This window comes from Triturus cristatus, chromosome 10, assembly GCF_964204655.1.
Source record: "Triturus cristatus chromosome 10, aTriCri1.1, whole genome shotgun sequence".
Lineage (NCBI taxonomy): Eukaryota > Metazoa > Chordata > Amphibia > Caudata > Salamandridae > Triturus > Triturus cristatus.
Window position 1 is genome coordinate 993,082,213 of NC_140593.1, and position 13,771 is coordinate 993,095,983.

Sequence of the window (13,771 nt, forward strand, 5' to 3'; positions counted from 1 at the left end):
AAAGCAACAAAGCGAATTACATAGAACACTGTATATACATAAGGAAAACACTGGCAATAACACGAGCGAAGTAGAAGCCTTAGGTCTAAAAATAAATATCCAAACGTAGTCCAAAATTATGTTCACAGACGAGGTCAGATCTACAGCAACAAGGAATAGATATCGCGCATCACACATGTACAACACATTATACAATAAAGACGTACAAATGTTTGCACACTCCGGAAAAGACTCGAATCTTCAGTGAATGAATGCCAAGCTTTGAAGAACAGCAAACAGAATCAGAAAGATGAAACAAGAGAGTGAATGTTTATTTTTTTGATAATCTATTTTATTGATTTTTGAATAAAGAAAGAACATTACAGCACAGATGAGCATTAGCAAATTGGCACAGTGGCAAATTGCTGGTTTTGTTATACGCAAACATACATGTCTATCCTTTTTTAACGTATTGTTATATGCAATCTGAGTCCGAGAAGAGACAGAAAACCCATTCATCTCAATCGGTTCAACCACGTGCCCCAGACTTTTGACTGTCTGGCTGGACATCCCCTAGGCTCGAACAAAGGCTTCTCCTGCGCTGCACACCAGTCTACGCCCTTGCGCCATTTAGATAAACTTGTGGGGACAAACTGTTTCCAGGATGCGGCGATATCTTGTTTGGCTACCTTGGTGGCGGTACCTATGAAGAGCTGGTCTGCGCTGGACCCGTCTTGACCGTCCATGACTCCCAGGAGGAGGTTTAGGGGGTTTTGTGGCACCTCCCAGACTGATCTCTCACTATATTATCTAGTCACCGACTGCTCATCCTGCATGATTGGTTTAATGGCGGCTGGTCTGACCCAGCATACAGGATCGAATTAAGGGATTTAGGACTTTCACAAATCCAGGCAATGCTGTACGGAGGCCGGTGCCCAGAGCCCTACCCTAAAGCAGTCCTACTAAAGATATTTAAATTCACAGATTTAGTGGTGGGTACCGAATAGTATTATGTGTGTTCCCATTCCCGAAATGTCTGAGTTGGTGTCTGGAATGCTGAGCGTGAAAAAAAATGCAATGTTGGGGTGTGGTCTGCATTGAAAGCAAGGAGATAGTGACAGTTAGAGGAAGGATGGAACCCTACAGGAACTACCTGCTTTTGCTGTAACGTAAGTGCTTATGTGAAATAAAGAACTAACCTTCTATTGGAGTGGCTCCAGACTCTTGTATGAAGACCCTCCCCTCTTACTTCAACATACTGCTTTTGAATTATTTAGAACCAGCTTGAGCAGGTTGTGATTTACGAGCATATTTTATTATAGTTGTGTAGTGAACTGCAATGCAAGAACACTCGCCTTCTTAGGTTAACAAAGCACTACGAGAATGACTGACACCAGCCACTTGGACTTGCACAAGCCACACACCCTTTTTAAACTCCCTCCCTCGTAAATGATCACTGTCACTTTCTGTTGATGTAGAAAACCTGCCAGCAACATATATATTTTTTTATTTACTGTTTTATGAAGTGCTGGCTTGGGGCAGAGGGCCTCCTTGTAGTCCTGATGAATATGTTGTAGGCAGTTCCAGGATTAATCAATACCCTTTTACCGCCATGGGACGATGGGCGATTCACGCTTGTGGGATAAACAGCATTTTTGTGGAGTTTCTGGTCCAGAGAGGGCCTGGGCCAGGTACAGTGCTTTAGTGGTTTCAAGGTAGGAGGAAAAGGATTTTTTTGAAAGTCTTGTCTTTATTTCCTTTTTTTTTTTTTTAAACAGCCAGATTAAATTGATTTCTTAACTCAATAACTGTGTGCTCATGTTTGAGAATAACTGGCCACAGTGCGTCTTGCGGTTGAATCTGGGCTGTGCTATGTGATTTGCATTGTTGGACATCAGGTTTTGGCTCGAAATAAAGTATGGAAACAATGCCTGTACGTATTATGGGCCTCACATACTTTGAAGACAATTTAGAGTACTCCGAACCTGTATTCTCAGTGCCTCAATGACCCAGTGAATGTCTTTGGAACCTGGAGTTATTTGAGCACATTTCTTCATGTTAAAACAGAGCACGGCTGCATTGTTTTGCAGCCTCTGGACATTTCTGAAGTTTGCATTCTTTGGTGCCCCTACAGAGCATTAACCTGTTAGGCAGACATTGATCAAGTAAGTTCTGTAACCAAGCTGTAAAGTGTCCCATTCAACAGTTGTACGGGGAGTCGGATCTAGGTCCAATCAAAGGGCAGGAGTCACGGGTCCTAAGTGCTCTGCACTTACATTATTAATGCATGTGGATCTCACTACATACTGAATACAACTTCAAATGTTTCATTAGTTGGAAGCTTAAATTCTCAATTCACATCTGTGCGCGTACACACTATTTTCCAGGCCCACCACTGGAATTATCATGAGATTTTGCATTTGTCAAGGTGACAGTCTTCCAACCCCTTAGAAAGGGAACGTACTCTCATATGATATCTGCAATACTATCTACTTCCCAATGAGAGTCTATCATTTTAGAATGGTACCTATACATGAAATCAAATCTGCCTGGCCTAGTACTCTTTCTTGCGTGTTAAGATTAGAGCCAATGCATTTACTTTTGTGGATGGTCCATTGCACACCAAATCTGCAAGGTATATGTTCTTTCCAATGCACCCAGTTTAATTAATTGACTAGCACACAAAGCCCATGGGTATGAACTGTGGGGCCACTTTCTACCCAATACCTTTAGGGGACAGTGGCTGCCACATGATTATTCTTCACAGGCATTCATACAGATTCGCAAATAGATTCCCTGCTTCATTAACATTAATAAGGCAGGGATTCTGCAAATCATACCGAATGCCATTTTTGCGTCTTGACAGATCAGTATATGTGTTCCAGTCCTGGTATTCATTAGATCCACAGATAAGCAATTCACACATGTCCAAATGTGATTACAACAGTGTAAGCAGGATCCTCTCTTAGGCCTAAATGTTTAGGATCTGTAATAAAACACATTTAGGCAGTACTTCGAGCAGCATAATTGACTGGCAACCCTTGTTCCATCAGAATCTAGCGAATGCATTGACATCAACCTTACACCACTTATGTATTCTTCAGTGAGAGACTACATTTGTTTCAATTGCCCATAAAATTCAAAGAATCAACATCTTCATGTAAACTAGCATTGATTTTGTAAATTAAGTCTATTTGGGGTTCCCGAATAAAAGCACCCAACATCTTCAGAATATTCCGAATCCCGTAAACATATTTCATGACAATTGTGGCAGCTCTGCTGACTCCTCATCTAAAAAAGTATTGTTTTTAAAACCTCCTGTATTATGCAAAAAAAATATGCTACGTAATGGACCCATGTTTCTGACAAAACAATTCCAAAATATGCACCTCAGGTAATGCTTACACCTTGAACCCAGCTCTTGCTCAATGAACAAAAACTAATTTTAAAGAAGCAGAAACTTCTGATTTCAGAGAGACACAATGTGTAATACTCATTCAATTGATCTTAGGGCTGAATCAGACATCTTTAAATTCAGGAAGAATCTAAGGATGTGGCTCTTCACCTTTTAAATGTCTATTTCATTTGATTCTTAGGGCCTCATTACAACGCTGGTTGGACGACATCGTAATGAGGCCCTAAGTATCTTTGACAAGGCAGAAAGACTCTGCTAAAATTTATGTTTGGGTAGACAAACAGCAATAATTAACAATAATCATATTCATCACAAAAACTACCTGGTCCTTAACCCCTTCGCTGCTAAGCCTTTTCCACCCCCTGTGCTACGCCTTTTTTGAGCTACTTGGAGTAGTTCGAGCTTAGGCCTTGAATCTTTTGTCCACATAAGGTATCCACGCCAAATTTGCGCCCCTTTTTTCCAACACCCTGAGGATTCTAAAGCTACACAGGGTTTGGAAATTCCCCTGGAGGGGACCCAGAAATTAGCCAAAATACAGCAATTTATTTTCTTTTTTTTTACATTTTGTATTTATTGGTTATCTACTTTCAGTCAGCACAAACAATGATTCAGATACCTCATGATCAGTACGTTAGTATCTTGGTATAATCAACAATAAGATTTGGCCAAACAATTACTTCCTATAAATCATGAATGGTTCCAGACATATTCATCTCTACAGTTGCAGATATGCACAAGTTACCTGTATTGTTCCATCCACCCCACTTTTTGTCCCATTTTTTGGGGCATCCCCGAGTTTCAAAGACTTCTTTTACGGCAATCATGCATTTATCAAATTCTGATGCCCAGGTCTTTGTGGAAGGCCTCTCAGCCATCCCCCATTGCATTGCTATTGCTCTGTTGACCAATGTGTATTCCAGCATAACCAGTTGTTGTTCCACCTCAGTGAGGTCAGTCGTGTCCCAAATGTTGAGGAGTCCCAATGGTGGAGTGAGGGCAATCCTTTTGCCCAATGCATCTTGCATATGTTTCGTTGCCCCTTCCCATATGGGTTGTATGAGCAGGCAATCCCATATTATATGGTAGAAAGTGGCGTCTTGGTGGCAACCCCTTAAGCAAAGTGAGTCTTGTCGATGGCCTATTTTCGCTAATGTGACCCCCGTGAGGTAGGTTCTATGGAGAACTTTCATTTGAATCTGGTGAAAGCGATGTGTTATAGCCGCTTCTCTTGGCGACATGAGGGCCGTCTGCCAGTCCTCGTCTTCGATATCATCCAAGTCGGCCTGCCATTTACTACGGAGGGCTAAAAACAGGTCAGGGAGACAAATTTTGCGATACGTTAGCGATATCGCCTTGTCTGGAATTGGTTTGGAGAGCAACCGGTCCTCCAATGGGGACGATTCTGGAAGGGATCCCATGTCTGGGAGTGCAGTTAGTAGGGCATGACGAATTTGTAAATCCCGGAACATCTCCCCTATAGTTAGATCATATTTCTCTTGAAGTTCCTGAAAAGTGAGTATTTTGCCCTTCTGGATAAGATGACCTATGTTAGTGATTCCAATCATATCCCATTTGTCGAAGCCGGATTGATAGCACAAAAGGCCCAGCTTTTGGGTGGACCACAGCGGTGTGGACTGGGTCAGTAGATTTCTACCGTAGTAGCCGTGGGGCCCACGAACCTTTGTGTAGAGAGCACCAAGGCATCCTTTCTTTCCCATCTGGTATCTAACATGAAGGCCGGAACTATTGGGGATCGATACAGCCAGTAATTACTTACTGCATGTTGGGTAGCCCAATAGTAAAGCCGTATATCTGGTAGCGCTGTCGCTCCATCATACCACCCCTTTATCAGTTTATGGAGAGCTATACGAGGCGCTCTACCATCCCACAACAACCGGATTGTGCTATCTATATTAATAATATAGATAGCACAATCCGGTTGTTGTTGTGGGATGTCCCTCCGCCCACTTCAGTCCTCTAATTGTCACATCCCTTTGCACCCAGGAGGCCAATGCTCTAGAATAAAAGTGAAGATGAGGGGGGACAGGGGGCAGCCCTGTCTGGTGCCTCTTCGCAGTGTGAATGTACGGGAGGTACGATTGTTAACCCTGACTTGCCCACGCAGTTCCTTGTAAAGCAACCATATCCACCCCAAATATTTCGGCCCAAATACCAGATGTTCTAAGACTTGAAAAAGGCTACAGCCATCCTATGGAGTCGAATGCCATGGAGGCATCTAGGGAGAGTACCACAGCCTCCTCATCGATATATGGTTGCCTTCCCAAGACACTGTGGAGACGGTGAATATTTAATGCCGTATTTCTGCCAGGCATAAAGCCTGACTGGTCAGCATGGACCAGTGATGAGAGTAGAGGAAGTAGACGGTTGGCCAAAAGTTTGGCCAAGACCTTCGCCTCGACATTGATTAGAGAAATTGGTCGGTATGCACCACAGTGCTAAGCGGGTTTACCTGGCTTTCGGATGACCACAATAGACGCTAGACGCTGGTCCTCTGGTAAGATGCCCTTGTCAAAACTCTTGTTGTACATATTTATTAAATGCGGGGTGACTCGCGAGGCCAGTGTCTTGAGAAATTCTATGGGAACCCCATTTAGTCCCATTAGCCTTCCCTGATTGAATACTAGTTATGGCCCTGCAAAGTTCATCTTCTGTGAGGTCTGCCTCTAACATCTCTCTGTCAGCTGTAGACAAGGTAGGTAGAGTCATGTCTTTAAGCAATTGGTGCGAGTCCTCTGCTGTGTACGTGGTAGAGGTGGTGCAGACTTTCTTGAAGTGATCCGCAAATGCGTCCGCTACCCCCTGAGGGTCAGAGATTTGTGTCCCATCCGGTAGAGTCAATCTAGGTACCCAGAGCTCCCCCTGTCCCAGTTTCTCTAACCAGGCCAGCATTTTCCCAGCTCTGTCCCCCATTTCATAAACCTTATGCTGCGTTTGTAACAGTTTAGCCTGCGTCTTTTCTCAGACTAGGATTCTATATGCCAACTGTTTAATGCTTAATTGGTGTGCGGTGTCCTCATCGAGTGAGTGAGCATGATGCGTCTCTATTTGCTGGAGTTCGTCTTCTAGATCAAGTATCTGTTGATTATGGTTTCTAACATAGCCCACCTTTAGCGTCAATGCTTGCCCCTTTATAACTGCTTTATAAGCTTCCCATATAACCTGTGCGGAGTCCACTGATCGGACATTTTTTTCTGTGAAGTAGTGTTTGGTCTGAGTGCACAGGGTTTCTTTTATGTCGGGGACTCTAAGTAACCAAGGGTTAATGACTATATTACCGCGATGTGTTCTCTGATAATTGGTGAGTTCGATCCACACTGTGGAATGATCTGAAATACCTTGCGGCAGGGCCTGGGGACAGCGAAAAAGGCCTCTGTCGGTCAGATGTGTTAGAAAATAATCAATACGAGACATACTTTTGTGGGCATTTGAGTAAAACGTATAGTGTGTGGTGTCGGGCTGCAGAGAACGCCATACATCTGTCAGACCCACTGCTTGGGTAAAGTCCGCCATGTGTGTACTATGCCGCGATAGAGGGCGGCATGGATGTGGATGCCTATCTCTTTGATTGTACATGGTCATATTAAAGCCTCCTCCTAAAATCAGGGTACCTTCGGGGAGATCTATCACAATTTTACCCAGGTCTGTGAGGGCATCCCTGCCCAGTGCCGGTGGTAGGTATGCGGCTATCACGTTAAGAGGTTTGCTCTCCCAGCTAGCCTCCAGGACTGCAAACCTCCCCTGGGGATCTACCCATGTGTGTATTGGAGTAATTGCCAGGTTCCCCCTAGCGAAGATTACTGTATTCCTGGAGCTGGAGGTGAATCCTGCATGTACCAGAAGTTTGTAGCCCCACCGGGTTAAGGCCTGACAGTTGTTTCCTATTAAATGTGTCTCCGGTAGGAGAACCAGGTCCGGGGCATGTCTCTAGAAAAATTTAACACCACTCCTCTCTTGATTTTGTCCCCTAGCCCGTTTACATTCCACGTCAAAACGGCGAGGGACGTTTCCTTCAAGGGTACTGTCATGAAGTAGGTGTGTAGGGTAAGAGTTCACGTAGGGGCACCCCCTGGGGAGCACTATATGTATAATCCAACTTTATATATCGATAGAAGAATCGAGAATGACCCCCGTGGGATGAATGTTTAGAAGTCTGCCCGAGTGCATACCAAACCTTCAAAGTGAAAGAAACACTAGATTGATTGAGTTGACCACCTTGTATGATTAGAAAACAAACATTGAACCAAAACATAAGCCCTGAACTCCCCTCCCGTCCCTCTCCCCTCCCTGCGCCCCTGCCAGTGGATGTCGAACTACCCATTCCCCAACAAGGCAGAGTACCTGTCGCACCCCCCCCCCCCATTCGCTAGGTACTTGGGTTCAGCGATCCTCCCCTTCGCTATACTATAAGGATAGCTGCACAGTATACTGTAACATGCAAATGAATCCCAGCCCTCACATTCTGGTAGCATAGTCCTGTAAAAACCATAGATCGGTATCGTAAGTAAATATGACGTAAGTGTTTTCTCATTCCTGCTACCGCCAATATCCCCTCCCACCTACTCAGTAATGTCCCTGGTTCCTGACAAGTTGGCCCAGCCGTGAGTGTTCGGTCCATACTTAACCCAGAGATGTCTGCTTATCATCAGCAGAACTCAGGACCCGCCTACTTCTCCTTTCCGGCCTGGGCGTTACGCTGTCCATTATAATGTCCAGGTTTGTGTGGTTAGGGGGGTCATCGGTCTTATCTTTATGTGGCTTTTACACTCGGCGCCAGCCCTCCTGCCAGTCCCATGCCTCCTCCAGTGAGGGAAAAAAACAAGTTTTGCCCTCTGATTCCACTCGAAGTCTTGCAGGAAATAGCATGGAGTATTTCACATCCACATCGCGCAACGCTCGTTTGACTGTTAGGAAGCTGCGGCGTTGGGCTTGGACTTTGGTAGTAAAATCTGGGTAGAATGTAATTTCACTGTTCTCTATTTTAGGTGGAAGGTTGGCTCGAGCTGTCTGAAGTATAATGTCCCGGTCTCTGAAATTGAATACTCGCGCTATAATTGGCGAGGCGGGGCCCCGGCTTGGGTCTTCCTCCAGGGACACGATGAGCGCGCTCAATGAAAAAATAATTCGAGAGTCTCTTTAGTTGCAACTGGTTCAAGATGAGCTCCTCACACGCTACGGGACTCAAAGGATTCTGATGTTATTCCTTCGTGCCCTTCCTTCATACTCATCAAGTTGTCTCAAATTTGGCCTGTTGGTCTAATAGGTGGCTCACTTGATGCTTTAACGCCTTTGTTTCCTTGTCCAACTCCGTGGTGACCACCTCCATTTCCTTCATTTTGGAATCCATCTTCCTGAAGTCAGCTCTAACCAGGGAGACCTCAATGTAAACAGTGTCTACAGAGGTGCGCACGCCCGTTATGGCAGCCATTATATCTTGAAGGTTGGGTTCCGGTAGCTGCGTCGATGTCTGCTGACCGTCCGGAACAGCCTGCGACGCAGTCTCTGTTTTCTCTCTAGGGTTGGACCAGGCATACTTGGCTAATTTGGTCAGTGCTCGAGTTTTGGCCCCTTTCCCTGATGCCATGTTTTGACCACTCCCTGGCAGTCGGCGTCTGTTGCCTCGTGGGATCAGTTCCAGTACTCGCCGCTTCCAGCCCAATAGGGGAAATGGTGTTCCCTGGCGGCCTATCGGGTTTCCTGGAACACCGGTCACTAAAGAGCCAGTTGAAAGGTGAAGGTCCCGGCAAACAGAAGCCCGCCACGAATACAGAGGCACTTATTATACAGCGGAGTTTATCCCTTCCTCGCTTCTCTCAGGCCCTGTGTTCTATCTCTCCTTGGGAGTTGGGTCAACTCGGAGCTCCTGCACCGTCCCCTGCGATGTCGTTAGGGGGATCGACTAGCTCCCCTTCTCATATTGTGGGTGCTGTGCAGTACGGAGCTAGCGTCACAGTGTCTTGCAGTTCACTGATATCTCCTAGATGTATTGCCAACGCAACTCAGGTACCACACCTCCACCTGTTGAAGTCCCCACTGCTCCACAGCAGCCGTGTCTCTCAAGGTCTTGCTCCAAAGTGAGTCACTCCACACCCTCCTTGGGCCCAGCTCACCGTTGTCACTACCGGTGTTGATGTTGCTGGCAGATTCCCGCCAGGGCTCCGTATTTCGACCAGAGGAGTAGTAAGGGTGACCGCAGCACTTGCCGGTACTGCCTGGCCGTAGTTATTGACGCTGGCAGCGGTCCGTCAAGCCTCCACGATATGGGCCTCGGGCCGGGCAGCACGTCTCACTGTGTGCAGGGATTGGGAGTGCAGTGGTGTATGTGGTGCCGTACGCACTGCTGTTCCGCCAAGATCACCGCCACTGCTGACTACTGTGGAAGCGCCGCGGCCTACTAGGCCCGCAAAGCCAGGGTCTCGAGTGCCGCCGAGCCTGGACGATGTTAGACACGCCCACCGGCATGAGCCAGGTCAATGCAGAGAGGCAGCGGGGCTCGCCCAGCAATTCAATCCGGGTCTCTCGCAGTGTCTCCGCCTCCTCGGATTCCAACAGCAAGCCGCCTCAGCCCTGCACGATACACCTCTTACTGTCGGACCCGCCGCCACCACTCCTTTAGGCAGAGAGATGAGGGCACAGCGCCATATTGCCTTCCGGGCCTCCCTCAGCACTCGTCGTTTAACGCGTAGTTCGTGTCTCTCCAAATCGCCGTCTGTCTCCAATTCGCTGCCCCGGGACTCCAGAGCTTGAATACTATCCACGGGTGGGAAATTGAAATGCCGTTGTCTGGATTAATGACAGGATTGACGGCGGATGTCTCGGAGCAGCGTTAGCCTGCGGCTGCTTCCATCGGCTGTTGGCCACGCCCCCGTCTTTTTTTTTTAAATGGGGGAAAAGTGGTGCAGATGAAAGCGTCTGTTTTTTCCCCTGCAAATGGTACCAACAAAGGGTTTGTGGTGCTGAAATCACAATCATACCAGCTTTCAGGGACAGGCAGACTTTTGTCAGAAAACCAAAATGTTATACATGGTTTTGGCATTTTACTGGGACATAACCTATTTTTGCTACTTTTTTTGCTTTCAACCTCCTTCCAGTTAGTGGTAGAAATGGGTGTGAAAGCAATAATGGATACTGGAAAGCTATACATTTCTGAAAAGTAGACAAAATTATGAATACAGCAAGGGGTCATTTGTGTAGATCCTTCAAGGTTGTTTTATAGAAACTAACAGTTGAAAATAAGAAAAATTGAAAATGAGTTGAAAAAAACAGCCATTTGTGCCAACGTTTTCACCTGTAACTTCTCCTAAGTATGACCGATGTTTCAAAGCAATATATCGTTACATACGCTGGACCCTTCTGATTGTGGGCATATCTAGGACTTTTAGGTTCATCAAGAATCCAAGTAACCCAGAGCCAATAACTGAGCTGCGTCTTGGAATGGTTTTTCATTGTGTAACGGGTATATAGCAATTCATTTGGTAAAATATAAAGAGTGAAAAATAGGTATCAAAGACACCTATGTATTTCCGAAATGGGACCAAAGTATAAAGTTTAATAACAGTAGCTAGAAATGTGTGGGGTTGGAAGGTTTCCCTAGATGGCTGCCGACTCCGGGACCAAAAACGCAGATGCACCCTATTTATCAGAAAACTAACTGGTTTTGCAAGGGGGGTTACCTGGGTTTTTGACCCCGTACTCGGCGGCCATCTAGGGAAACCTACCAAACCTACACATTTCTGAAAACTAGAGACCCAGGGGAGTCCAGGGAGGTATGGCTTGCGTGGATCCCCCAACGTTTCCCTACCCAGAATCCCCTGCAAACCTCAAATTTAGCTTGAAAAAAAACCCTTTTTCCACACATGTGTGGGAACACCGTGCCAGCATGAATGTCCTACCACCCAGCGTTCCCCTTGTTCTCCCAAGTAAAGTGATACCTCACTTGTGTGGGTGGGCCAAGTGCCTGTGACTGTGAAGGGCCAAAAACATAGGAATTATGGGTATAGCACAGCGAATTCTAAGTGCTACTTTTTTCTTTTTTTAAAAAATATGTTTGTAGCCTAGTCTGCATTGGACAGCTACACAAGTGATGTATCATTTTACTCAGGAGACCAAGGGGAACACTGGGTGGTAGGACATTTGTGCCGGCACGGTGATCCCACACAAAAATATGGGGGGTAAAGTGTTTTCTCAGCTAAATTTGAGGTTTGCAGAGGATTCTGGGTAGGAAAACATTGGAGAACATTTCTGAAAACTAGACACCGGGGGAGTCCAAGGATGTGTGGCTTGCATGGATACCCCAACGTTTCCCTACCCAGAATCCCCTGCAAAACTCTAATTTAGCGAAATAAATAAAATTTTCCTCTCAAATCAAACTTTATTCGATTTTTGTTTCACAAAAATCATAAAAGCATAGATAATTTAATAAATACAAATGTGTCATTCTGGCGTAACATTAAAAGCTAAAATGAATTAATATTGCATCAAATCATTTTACGATATAAAGGTAAAATTCTCAATATTTTTTCTACATTTGATGATACTTTTTAAGAACAGAGCTATCTCTCTTGCAACACATTCATTTTCCAAAATCTGCAGTGCAATAAGCGCTGGTCGCCATTGCTTCAAGCCCCATAATCTTAAAATAGGTATGATCCATCTTCCCTGCTTGTTGCCTTGTAAGCAAAAAAAAAGATGGCTTTAGGCCCAGATCTCTGTACTGGGGTGAATGTATGACATTGTTCTGCATTCTGTCCATCAACTGTTGTTTTTTCAATGATCCGGATGGTGGCATCTTGTGGAATATTAGTATAAAGGGCCTCCACATTGAGGGTGACAAGGAAAGTGATCTCCTGAGGATTCGACAAGTTGTTGATGAGACACAGTGTTTCCTTGGTGTCCTTATGGAAAGATTGAGTATTCTGTACCAAAGGATGTAAATAGTGGTCACAGAACTGACTCAGAGGCTCAAGAAGAGATCCGATCTCAGATACTATTGGTTTAAATGGTGGAGGGTGTATATTCCTGTGAATCTTCAGGAGGATGTAGAAATAATTAATCCGTGGCGAAGTCGTCACTAGAAAATCAGCTTTGTTCTTCAAAATCCATCCATTATGGTCTGCTTCATTGACCATGATCTTAATCTGTCTAGTTAAGGATTCTGTTGGGTCGGTTTCCAGTTTCTTGTGGTATCGGGTGTTTGCCAGTTGTTTTTGGCATTCAGTGTTGTAGTCTTTCGAGTTCATAATGTCTGTGGCCCCCTCTTTATCAGCCAGTTTGAAGACAATATTCTGGTCGGTTAGGTCCATGATTGCTCTTCTCTGCCTGGCAGGTAGGTTGTCAAAGGAAGTTGTAGGCTCCAGTTGATTCACATCTTTTAAAACAGCCTTTTCAAAAGGGAGTATTTCACTCGGGGTTATAGCTGTAGTCGGTGTGAATTTAGATGGATTTCTTAATACGGAACTAGGAAGGTTTATGTTCTCATGATCTTTAAAGAAGGACTGTAATCCAATCTTCCTAAAGGCGGTATGAAGTTACCCAACCAGTCTGAATTTGTCTTCCTTGGGGGTGGGAATGAAGCCTAAACCTTTCTTTAGGACTGTGTTTTAGTCGGCGGTGAGGTGTCTATTGAATATATGGACGATCAATTTTTCTTGGCAGTCTGGCTCCTGGTTTGCTGTCCATTTCCCAAGTCCATCCATTGAACCGGTTTGTGCTAGTTTCTTCTTCTTCATGTGCCCCTGTCCTAAAAAGGTTAGGGGGCTTGGTGTTGGAAGAAGGGTTGGAATGTAGCTTGAGGTCCGGAGAAACCAGGGTACCATACGGGTGTTGGTCCTGTAAAGCCCGGTGGGTGGTAGCTGTACATCTGCAGGCTGGTAGAAGTCCTTGGCCTCTTCTGTTGCTGTCCAAGCTAGTGTTACTAGAGTGGCTGTTGGGTTGATTGGTTCTATTGGATGTTGTGGAGCCATCATCCGAGAACTCTCACTTCCTGATGCTAGATAATCTTTGTTGGTGTATGGGTAGATCTTTTCCATGTCGAAATTCTTGATGTCCTTCTGAAGCTTCCTCATAAGGTAGTACTTTTGTTTGTTCATTTCTGTATTAATTTCTGCAAGTCGCGATTTAAAGGCAGATATGTTGATGCTGGTTTTCAAGGTGCTCTCTGCAATGTTGATTTTGATTATCAGTGCCTCGGGGAGTCGTTTGGCAGCATTGCTAATCAGGATGAGCCAATCACGCGTGGATTTCCATGCAATTTGGTTCCATTCTCGTCTAAATACGAGATACTTCAGAAAGAGGAGTGGAGCAGTTGGTACAGTGAGTCTAATGGGGACTTTGTCAACTCGTAGGTACTCTGTCATG

General features: G+C 45.2%; 1 protein-coding gene across 2 annotated transcripts in view; it reads right to left on the minus strand.

Annotated features, from left to right (window-relative positions):
* The window catches only part of ATPAF2 (ATP synthase mitochondrial F1 complex assembly factor 2), a 223,041-nt gene that overhangs the window by 106,410 nt on the left and 102,860 nt on the right, over window positions 1–13,771 (minus strand). The gene's annotated exons all lie outside the window — the stretch shown is intronic.